Source organism: Rhamphochromis longiceps, linkage group LG12 (genome assembly GCF_057381845.1).
Source record: "Rhamphochromis longiceps isolate RC_006_pf linkage group LG12, R_longiceps_female_GT1.1, whole genome shotgun sequence".
NCBI classification, from domain to species: Eukaryota; Metazoa; Chordata; class Actinopteri; order Cichliformes; family Cichlidae; genus Rhamphochromis; species Rhamphochromis longiceps.
This window is the reverse complement of record NC_140568.1, coordinates 11,135,426-11,147,574: the sequence shown is the minus strand read 5'-3', so window position 1 is coordinate 11,147,574 and position 12,149 is coordinate 11,135,426.

Below are 12,149 nucleotides of genomic sequence, written 5' to 3'. Positions count from 1 at the left end.
CACCTGCTCTTGTTCATCTCTGTTCTGTCCTCATTCTCCATCTCCCTCTCTGTTCCTCTCTCCCTCTTTGTGCTGACAATCATCAAATATACAGATATTTACAAACTCTTCAGATCAAAACAAACACTTTTTTAATTGTAACATCAAATCAGACTAAATGTTTATTTTTTTAGATTGATAAATATAAAAAACATATTTGTTAACTTTAAGAGTAAAGAGAGAAATCGTCTGTATTTCTTAATTGCAAATGGCACCAAATTGTATTCAAAATTGAGCCACACTTATGGAGCTCCACAGTTCTTTTCCTGGTGTTTTGGTTGACATCTCTTGATTTTCCCATGTCACAGAAACAGGCTCTGTGTTTTGCCTTATATGCATCCACAGCTGTGCCACCTGTTTACTCACATGGACTCTACTAACCTATCAGAAGCTTCTTCAGCTCAGAATGGAATCGTCTGGAGTTTTCTTATTAATTAACAATAAACTTAGTGTACATGTACTCCTAAATTTGATGAAAGTGATAAAAAACAGAAAGCTCTGTCTCTCTTTATTGTGACATTTAACTAATTCAAAAGATATTTCAATATTTATCTAAAACAAAAGTTTACTCTAAATTGATGTTGTGCAGTAAAAATGTTTTATGTTTTCTCCCTAAAGTGTAAATATCTGGTTACAAATGTGAATATCCTGCTGTGTACTGAAATTCCTCTTGTTTTGCATACAAATATACTGAACAACATACAAAGCATAATATATAAAATAACATTTACCTGAGTTTTTTCTTTGAAAGAAGCCTCTAATGTCCATTCTTATATTTCAGTACATAACTGAAACCGATTTAGTCGGGGAGGGTAAGAACTGAAAATATGAAATAAACACACGTAAGCTAAGACTCTAAAAAATAGCATTTGTTCGGCTTTTCATTTCGCCATTTGTTGATTCACTTGAAGAGCAAGTAACGTAATATTGGTCAAGTGATCAGTTTGATATCAATCTTTCGTGATGCACCGTCATATTTACATTATTTGTACGGTACGAATGATTTGCTTTGGTACCTGGTCAAACTTAAGCTCTCCTTAGTATGGCTGGCTCCGTCTCTCCAACAGCGCACTCACGGGCAGCAGCTCCCCCCGCCCCCTCGCTCAGTCGCTTAGTGCCTGAGCTTGGATCATACCAATATCAGGGGGGGATTCACGCACAGTCGTAAATTCCCACAGTGTGCACTATGTGCTTCGAATATTGTGTGTACTTTTTGTTTTATACAGTTGTCAGCCAGGCATCTAACTATGAAAAAATTGCACTCCAAAATACCCCGGGCTTCTGACAAAACAACCCGGGCTTAAGCCCAGTAAGCCACCCCCACGCTCCGCCCCTGGTAGGAGATATAGAGAGAAAAGTCCAGTATATAGAGAGACGAGACAACGAGGCTCCTGTTACAGCAGTGCAAGTAAACAAACAATATATATAAGAAGAGTAAGAAAATAAATATACACTTTAGGACCAGGGGTAAAGGGATCAATAACAATTTAAAATTTACAGTTTGATGATTTAAAGTCTCACACACACCCATCGAAAGGGGAGGGGGCCGGCTGCTTCCAAATAGAGCACATTTCATTCATAATGTTGTAAATCCAAGCCCATTATGTGTTCATGATTTGAATCCTGGGTTGTGTGAAATCTCAGAAATGAACCCTAGACAAAGTGAATCTGTGAACTAAGGTGTAGGTCTGTTAGGTTATGTTGTGGTGATCCTTGGGTTGGGGGATTTGTGTTCATACTGGAGTGCAAAATTAAAACCAATGGAAGATGGACAAGAAAAGTTCGGACCGATACGGTATCGGTCCAATACTGACGTAAAATACTGAATCGGATATTGGAGATGCTCACGTGATAGAGCGGCTGAGTGTATTTGTAGCCTCGCTACCAAACCAGCATTTCATCTGGGATGAAGTTATCTCAGAGAGAAGTAAAGCAAGTGTGTAAGTTCATCTCTGAATGTTTGTAAAGCATTCCCACGTTAAGCTTAACAACCGATATATGGAGCGAGTGCCTCTCCTTGCTGCTACTTCAATCATGAAACTGATTAATGATCAGCTGATCGGCTTTTCTGTCGGAGTCCGTCTCTCTTGTTTGTTTTTGGCCCACTTCGCTCCAGAAAGAGGAAACCAGCGGCTGAACAACAGCAGCACGTTTAAGCTTGATAAGCTGTTGTTAGAATGTATTTAATATTACTTTCTACACCAGGATCTTTTTCTACGTAGCTGACGGCTGGTAACTGTGCAGGGGCGGATCTAGCAAAGTGTAGCCAGGGGGGCTGATAGGGCATGAACAGGGAAAAGGGGGCACAAAAACATACTTTTCTTTCTTATTCTCATTTAAAATGTCTAGCTTTTAATAAATAATTATCTGAATCTTACACCCAATGTTTTAATCTTATGTAAAATATATAGAAGTCCATTACTGTATATGGTAACTGTTAAGTCTAATATACGCTAGTACAGCGGTCCCCAACCTTTTTTGCGCCACCGACCGGTTTATGCCCGACAATATTTTCATGGACCGGCCTTTAAGGTGTCGCGGATAAATACAACAAAATAAAACTAGTACCGGTACCGAAAAAAAGACAATTTATTCATAACACACGTGAAAAGACCCAGGAAGACCGAGTAAACGATAAAAACTATAACAAAATAACGCTGAAAACCAATAAAAACCCTGAAAACTATACATTTCACACCTGAACCTCAACTCTCGCGGCCCGGTACCAAACGACTCACGGACCGGGCCTGGGGGTTGGGGACCGCTGCCCTAGTAAGCTATACTACTTTTTCCTTTGGGAAGGTACCATCTCTGCAGTCTGCAGTTCTGTTGAAGAAAGATGTTGAATCTATTTAATTATTCTTGAAAAATAATTTATTTCTGTGCATTTTTTCTGTGGGACCAATTCCTTCTGGAGATTATCCGGTTGTTCAGTGATGACGAGACGAATCCTACTTCCGGGTCTAAAGTAGTCTGCGTTTAATATGGCTTTTGTGTTGTTAACATGTTTAACGTTATGTATTTTCTTCTATTTGATCTCAAAAAGCTCCTAAAACAATCAGTGATCACTGTTGACCTCCCTCGGCTTTTATTACCACTAATCATTCATTTAAGCTCAGTTTTTAAAACCTTAGGATGTAACTACAGCCCATCCCATGCAGCAGTATATGAATGACTAACCTCATATGTGGATGGATTATCTCAGTTGTTCTCCTGGCTGAAGTTTGGTCCTTTTACAGCATCCTGCCATGCGATTACATTTGTTCCTGACCACCGAGAACACTCATGTTAACTTTTATCGAGTGGAAAAAAAGTTAGCTTGTTTATATTATGCTAACATAGCTGTGTCGCTAGCGGTCACGTAGCACATCATTATATACCAGCTAGCCCAACTTCAGTAATCCTACAAACGTCACTGCTGTTTAGTTTTCTGTCTTCATTTATGCTGGAAGTGTAATCCAGTATAATCTGGCCACTGTCATGGCACAGTGGCCCGTGGAAATGGGATGGACTCAAGTGCAGATTCAAAACCGGAGGCCAGGGGTGAGGTGTAACGAAAAGAGATTTTATTTTACAATGCTCAGAGGCTAACAGAAAGTGCAGACTAGAATCAATGAACATAAACTAGATGTCTGAGGCGAGAGAAAATACTGTGATGATAACTAGATGGCAGGGATAACTGGGTGCAGGTACTGGGCAGGGGAAACTGTGGCGGGCCAGGGCACTGAAACAGAGGAGAGAGCAGTCAGGGGAATCCCACAGAGGGTTGTGAGTGAATCTAAGGATAGTACACAGAGCTGTCTTACAAGCTTGCAGGTGGGGTTGCGTGGAGGGGGGAGGCAGGAGAGGTCCAGGTGGGTGCTGTATGCAATGCAGGGAGGCAGGCAGGAGAGAATGGCAGTTCCAAAACGGAGAGGGATTACCGGCGGCAGCAAACTGGTATCCAGGAGAACTTGGTAGGTGGGTTTCACAGGCTGACGAGAAAAACAGAGATACGGTTAATACACACGATGAGTCACCAAGGAACGGATATGAGGCCGAGAACTGACTAAAGTTGGCAGATAATCTGGCGAAGACCAGTTGAGTGCGCCGGTCATAAATACTGCTGGTACGATTGCCATCAGGTGAGGAACAACAAAGACTCCACCCAGTGGGGAGGAGCCGATGCTGTGGAAAACCACCCAGACCACGACAGGAAGTGATAGCAGAGCTGTACGTTTTAATTTGTTTCCAAAACCCCGCAGTCAGGACATGCTATATTGTATTTAGATAGAAGCTAGCGAGCTAACTCCCTGCTAACTTCTAACTCCGTTAAATGTCATAAATTCCGTTTTCATGGATGCCTGGATGTTAAACTCAATTGTTACACCTGGTAGAGCAGAACGCTGATCATTTTATTAAAGATGAAAGACTTTAGACAGTTTTTCAACTCTCAGTAATGCCATAGTGATCGTTTGATATATGGACCTGCAGCGGAGTTTAAACCCAGACACGGCTAGTAACGTCAGACTGAACAATCGGATTGGGGATCAGGCCTGTCTGCCCTTGTGTGTCATCCAACAGCAGCAGGTTTATTTGTGCAGCCAGGTGCTCATGGAGTGCAGTTAGCTTCTTTAGCCACTGGGCAGAAATCATACCAGGGCCTGGTGCTGTCTAACACTTCATGCTCGAGGCTCTTTCTTGGATGTCTGTCACTGTGATGGTCACTGGAGCTAGTTCAGGGAGGTCGCTGTAATGTGCTCTTATCTCCACTAGCCACTGGACATTGTTGTTATGTGTTGTGTCTTTTTCCATGTGCTATTCCAGTATTGCTCTGCAGCATAACTAATCAAGGATTCAGGGTCACCTGACCAAGCTGGTTCCACAGAAGAGGGACCTGAAAACTGAAGGCTCTGCCTCCCATTCTACTTTTAAATACTTTAGGAACAACAAGTAAGCCTGCAGTGCAAGAAGGAAGTGCTCTAATGGGGTGATATGGTACTATAAGGTTATTGAAATAAGATGGGGTCTGATTGTTTAAGACCTTGTATGTGAGGAGCAGGATTTTGAATCCAATTCTGGATTTAACAGGGAGCCAATGAAGGAAGCCAATATAGGAGAAATATTGAAGGGCATTTCCTGGTCAAAAATGACTCCAAGGTTCCTCACAGTGTTACTGGAGGCCAAGGTAATGCCATCCAGAGTAAGAATCTGGTTAGATACCATATTTCTAAGATTTTCTGGGCCAAGTACAATAACCTCAGTTTTATTTGCATTTAGAAGCAGAAAGTTAGAGGTCTTCCAGGTATTTATGTCTTTAAGACATTCCTGCAGTTTAAACAATTGCTGTGTGTTATCTGGCTTCATGGATTGATAAAATTGTGTGTCATCTGCATAGCAGTGAAAATATATGATATGCCTTTTGATTATACTGCCTAAGGGAAGCGTGTATAATGTAAACAGAATTGGCACAGAACCCTGTGGAATGCCATAATAAACCCTAGTGTGTGAAGAGGACTCTTCATTTACATAAATATATTGTAGATGTGATACAAACCACTGCAGCGCAGTACCTGTAATCCCTACAGCACGCTCTAATCGTACTAATAAAATATTATGGTCGACAGTATCGAAAGCTGCACTGAGGTCTAGCAGGACAAGTACACACCGAGTCCACTGTAAGAGGCAACATTTGTAACCTTCACTAAAGCCGTTTCTGTGCTGTGAGTTCTGAAACCTGACTAGATCTCATTTACAGTGGGGGCAGGCTCAATTACAGTGCATATGAAAAAATAGCTATTTACAAAATCTTTAAGCAAGGAAAATCTACAGTATTTGTTTGCAAAGTCCATTGTTTTTTTTGTTTTTTGCCTGTCCCGTTTGGCTCTTTTGTCATCAGAATTGTTGTCTAAAGGCAAAGAAAGATGCCCAACGGATTTACTTTACCAAATTGACCATCCCAGCCTTGCCGTAATGGTCCATTTGATTCACCTTTTATTGTTTATTTTATTTTCACTTACTGAATACGGGACAGACTTGACTGGGGGAAAGAAGGGGAGAAAGAAAGAGGGAAGGAAAAACAGCTGAGAAGAGGGACGGGGGAGAAGGGCAAAAAACAAAAACCAACAGAATGAGCAGGAAAAAAAAGAAAAGAAAAAAAATGCATATATCGATCACCTGGATCACCTGCTGAGAAAGAAAAAAGAAAACAAGCAGAAGAGAACAAGAGTAATAGAATAAACAACATCACAATGATATATGGGAATATGACAGTAAATACTAAATATTAAACATTATTGTGCAGCACATAAGATCAACAGAACACAGTGTGCTTTGAGGTAGGAGCCAAAAAGGGTGTAGTTTGTGGGTGTGATCACCCGTGTGTACACCTGTGAGCATGGACGCGCTTGTTTTTTTTTTTGTTTTTTGTTTTTAAAAGGTTCCTTCATGTAATGATCTGCTAGAGGGTGTGGGGGGGGCCACAGCCCCGTCCTCCAGGGCATGAAGCAGGTATGGAGGAGATCAAAACTCCAGACATCCAGAGGCCCCCAGAATACAAGAGACCAAGGAAGACCAACAGAGGGGCAGCCGCGCCACTGTCCCAGAAAGAGCTGAGGAGAGTCCCAGATGAGGGCTCACTCAGCAGCCGCGGAGCAGAAGCCAGGGGGAGTTGGCAGCCAGCCGTGCCTGAGTGACCGAGCCCCAGGCCGAGAGGCCGGGGGCACCCCACCTCCGAAGTGGCCCGAGCGAGCCCCAGGCTCCAGGCCCCGATAAGCGGCCGCCAAGGAGTGAGCCGGTGTGTACCCGGACGCCCATCCCCGGACACAAAGAACCACCAACGCACCGATGTCTGAGGGAGTCCGCCACCGGCAGGGGAAGTGGTGGTCGGGGGGAGATGTAACACACCCAAAGAAAGATTCTAGGTCTGACCAACCGTCTCTGTCGTGGGCAAAAAGATGACAGTCAATAAAATTCTAAAAGATAATTTATTGACAAAAAAATATATCAAGAGATAAAAGATAAAACAGTCCAGTGTCCCATTTATGAATTGTATAAAAAACACACAGTCCCAAGGCCAGAGCCAGCTATGCCACACGGCCAGTTGCACTCCACGTGTTGCCTGTAACAGGGTTAGAAGTTGTCCTTGGAGACCCACCACCCTGCAAGCATATAGCCAGTGGTCACTCCAGCCTCTGCAACTCTGCTACCTTTAGGCTGTGGCATATAATAGGCCCTGGCCTGCACAGAGAGACAAAACGACACTTTCACTATAGAATTCATAGCACAAAATCCATCCATCCCAAACATATCTGATTTCATCACATTACATACCTGCACAGAGAGACAAAACGACACAGCAGTGTTTGTAGTGTGGGCTATAAGTAGACCAGTGTATCAGTGCAATCAAGTACACCTGCCTCTAATTAGTCCAACCCCATTCCAGCCATTGGCTCACCAAAAATGTGACACACACACAAAACCACTCCCAACCCAGTGCAACTTCACACAATAATATGGAGCTGAATTAACACAGGCACATTAGTCTACCATGTTACAGGAGATAGGCCTCCAAACCTTGGAGGGCCTGAGATGTCCTCAGAGAGGTGGCGTCTGACACCCAACCTGACATATAGACACAGACATACAGGCACACACAGATACACCATATATAAAAATAAACACATCTAACCCTCACTTGATGCTACTCCAGTGTTGTTTACGTCCTGTTTGTAAATTAATTACTGTGCTGTTTACAGTCAGGATTGCACATGATGGGCTTCGGCCTAAAACTTCTGATACAGTTTAGTTGTTGTTGTTTTTTTTTACCTGGCCAACAGCCTGTATCCACAGGCTGTGAGGCTCCTGAACTCTCTGCCCCCCTCTCACGGACAATAACCATATCCAACTTCTTAATAGCACTGAACTGGTCTGGTGCATCATATCTTTATTCTCTTTCCCCCTCCTGCCTCTTTCTTAAATAGATAACTATTATATCTGACATCATATCTCACAGTACAATAATATTGAATGGGTTGCATTGTTGTACTTTGTCATGTTTCTCAGGTCTTTGTCTGAATTTCTTATGAACATTACTTGTCATGTTGTTGCTAAGGATTGTCTTATTGCACTGGAGTCACACTGGGTTAAATATTTACACTTGGGTTTTAAGGGGTATTTATTATTTTCTTCATTATTTTATTTACGGGTTGTACGGAAGCCCCAAACGCAATTTCATTGTTCTCTGACAATGACAATAAATACTTAAATAAAATAAAAATAAATAAAATAAACAAACATCCATTCCCACCCTCATGCTCTCATATGCACTTACTCCACACTCAACCAACGTGGAGACAGACATGAAGAGACGCTGTACACACGATCACACTCCCCAAGCGTACTCTACGAACCGGGTCTAGGTACCCTTGCCCCTGGAGGGGGGAACTGCACCCAGACCCAGGTGGTGTTACCCTTTTCCCTGCGGTGGGGGGAGGCAGACCGCCCCGACTCCGCAGCAGCAGGAAGGCCCCACACTCCAGACCGCAGTCGGAAGGCCAACTCCTCCACCTAGCCCCCCCGCTCCAGCAGGCCGCAGAGAACGGGGGTGAGAGACGACTCCAAACCTCCCTCCACCCGCTCATTGTAGTGTTGATGCATGTGTGTTCTAAGGTGCATTTAAAACCCAGGAGGGCATGGAGCTACCTGCCAGAGAGCAGCAGGTAAGCGCATAGTCCCTCCTGCTAGCCCTCAATGTCTACGTGTATTTAAAATTGAGAGGTGGGCAACAACGCCAGGGGTGAGGTGTACACCCTGATGGTAATTTGGATTCCGTGTATCGTGCCCACCCCCAAGATCCTATATGTATGTGTAATGAGAGTGTGAGTAATGTGAATGTCTAAGTTGTGGGATAAAATTGAGGCAGAGGCAGCCAGAAGGGGACAGAGGGGGGGGGGGGGGGGGGTAGCCTCCTCTGCACCCTGGTGACATACCCCTACTCCAAGGTCCTGCATGTGTGGGTGGTTGTGGTGGAGCGGGAAGAGGGAGGCAGCTGGAGATGGGGAGGGAAGGAAGGGAGGGGCAAGTGACCCCTCCCTGGGGCCAGCTCCCCCGCTGACCCCAGTAGGCACCCCCATACTCTGCGACCCGCCAGGGAAAGGGGGCCCAGGCCCATCCAGACCGGGGCCCAGTGCAGCAGCGCCGCCCGGCCCCACAGAGCCCGGGACAGTCCACCCAACCCCACCACAGAGAAAACTGCACCCACCCCACCATCCACTCATCTTCCAGACTACATAAGACAATAAACACACAGGCTGAGATCTTCCTCCACCTCTCCTGTATCTCCCCCTCCTTCAGAGAGAGTTCCTGAAGAGAGGAAAGTTCCTGCAAGATGTGACAATCTCCCCCACCACTTGAAGAGCCCCCCAGGTGGCTCGATGCACCGGCGGCACCCTGCTCCAGGGATGGGCCCCCATGCACCCACCCGCCAACAACCCCGGCAACACACCAACCAGGACTCAAGCCCCCGAGGCCCGGCCCGGGCCCCAGCCCAGAGACGGAGCGCCCCCAGAACCTCACGCCCATCCCGGACCCACCCAGGGGCAGCCAGGCTACCAGGTCAGTAACCCACGTCCGTCAGCACAGACCCTCCCCTAGCCCCGCTGCACGCAGCCGCGAGGAAACAGTCACCTGAGAGCCAACAGAGCCCCTAACCGGACATGACCGCTACCCCGGGTTGAGCCCCCCAAGGAAGATGCCTCCGGGGAACCCCCCGACGCCCTAAGCCTGTCCCTACCCCCACACCAATCACAACAGTGAAGGCGGGACCAAACTATGACCCCCCCCCACCCCCACTAGGTGATGGAGCCCAGAGCAATTGATCTGATGTGGTGGCAGAGGCTGTATCAAGACTAATGTAATCTAATAGATAATTTCTATATTGGTTAGAATTAAGATTATTTTTATTTTTCCAGTTCATGAGGACTGTTTTCTTGGCTATGCATAGGGTAGTGAAAACCATATGGGCGATATTCTTTTCTGAAGTGACATTATCTAAGCTGCCCAACAAACACACTAAGGGGGAAGTTGGAATGTTACATTTCAGACACTTCGATAAGTCTTCACATATCTCGCACCAAAACTTCTGAACTGGTGGACAGAACCAAAGAGCGTGGATATAATTGTCCGGTGAATTGGTTTGGCAGTGTGAGCAGTTGTTGGTAGACGTAAAGCCCATCTTGAACATCCGATGACCTGTATAGTGCACTCTATGTAATATTTTGTATTGAATTAATTGAAGACTGGGATTTCTAATTAGATGAAAGGTTTTTAAGCAAATCTGAGACCAGAAGTTTAGGTCTAAGTTAACTGATAAATCCGCTTCCCATTTTGCAATAGGAAGTGATATTGATTCATCTGTTTTAGAAAGCATTCTGTATATTTTGGATAGTAATTTGGGGGTTTTAAGAGTAAGAAATTGAACCACACTTGGTGGTGTTTGTAGTTCAACTTGACCCGGTTTAAATTTCTTTTTTACTATGGATTTAATTTGTTGATATTCTAAAAATCTTTTCTTGTTGATCCCATATTGTGTAACTAGTCCGTCAAATGAAATAAATTCTGTTCCTTCTAGTATATGTTCTAAATATTTGATTCCTTTACCACTCCAATCTGAAAAGTTTATCATATTATTGTTTTGTAATATGTCAGGGTTGTTCCAGATAGGTGTACGTTTGCATGGGATTAATGAAGACGCCGTCAATGTTAGAAACTCCCACCATGCTGTCAGAGAAGAGCTGATGTTGATGCTTTTAAAGCATTCATGTCGTTGGATGTTTGAGCTGATAAATGGTAGGTCTGAGATCTCTAGATTATTGCAAAGTGCTTGTTCTACATCTAGCCAAGGTTCATCTAAGAGGGTATGTTTTAGCCATCCTGAGATAAACTGAAGCCTGTTGGCTAAGAAGTAGTGCTGAAAGTTAGGCAGTTCTATTCCTCCTTTATCCTTGGTCTTTTGTAGTGTTTTTAAGCTTATACGTGGGGGTTTATTTTTCCAAAGGAATTTGGACATACATGAATCTAGAGATCTGAACCTGATCTTGTGGCGGTTTAGTTGGGATCATTGAGAATAAATAATTTATTTTTGGTAAGACCATCATTTTTATAGCGGCAACCCTTCCCATGAGTGATATGGGTAGACATTTCCATCTAGCCAGATCATCTTCTACCTTCTTTAAAAGTGGGATATGGTTTAATTTAGTTAGATCTGCAAGCTTGGGAGAAACATTAATACCTAAATATTTTATATTTCCTGATTGCAGTGGTGTAGAAGAGGAATTATGGAGGGAGCAATTAATCGGTAGGACTGTAGATTTTGACCATTTAATTGAGTAATCTGATATTCTTGCAAAAGAGTTTATCAATTCAATCACCCCAGAGATATTGGTTTGTGAATTTTGGAGAAAGAGTAACACATCATCCGCATAAAGGCTGATTTTATGTTCTTGCATTTTATGCCCTTAATTACTGAATTCTGTCTAATTGCTGCTGCTAGTGGTTCAATAAAAATTGCAAACAGTGAAGGGGAGAGTGGGCATCCCTGCCTGGTGCCCCTCAAGAGACAGAAGCTGGAGGATGTCTGGTCATTTGTTCTAACACAAGCTGTTGGGGAATTATATAATATTTTAACCAGTTTATGAAAGAGGATCCAAAACCAAATTTGTGTAAAGTTGCAAATAGAAATTTCCAGTTAACTCTGTCAAATGCTTTTTCTGCGTCTAAAGAGAATATTGTAGTTTCTAGGTTTTTACTGTATGAGTAGTCTATCAAATTAAGTAATCTACGTGTATTTGTTGATGAGTGCCTACCTTTTATGAAACCAGTTTGGTCAGGATGAATTAAGAGGGGGGTTATTTTCTCCAGTCTCTTTGAGAGAGCTTTGCAGATTATTTTAAGGTCTAAGTTTATAAGGGATATTGGACGATAGCTTGAGGGATATACAGGGTCTTTGCCTGGTTTTAGCAGGAGATTAATGTTTGCAGAATTCATATTTGATGGAAGTCTGCCCTTTTCTTTAATTTCCAACAACGTTCTGTAGAAAACTGGTGCTAGAATCGACCAGAATTCTTTGTAGA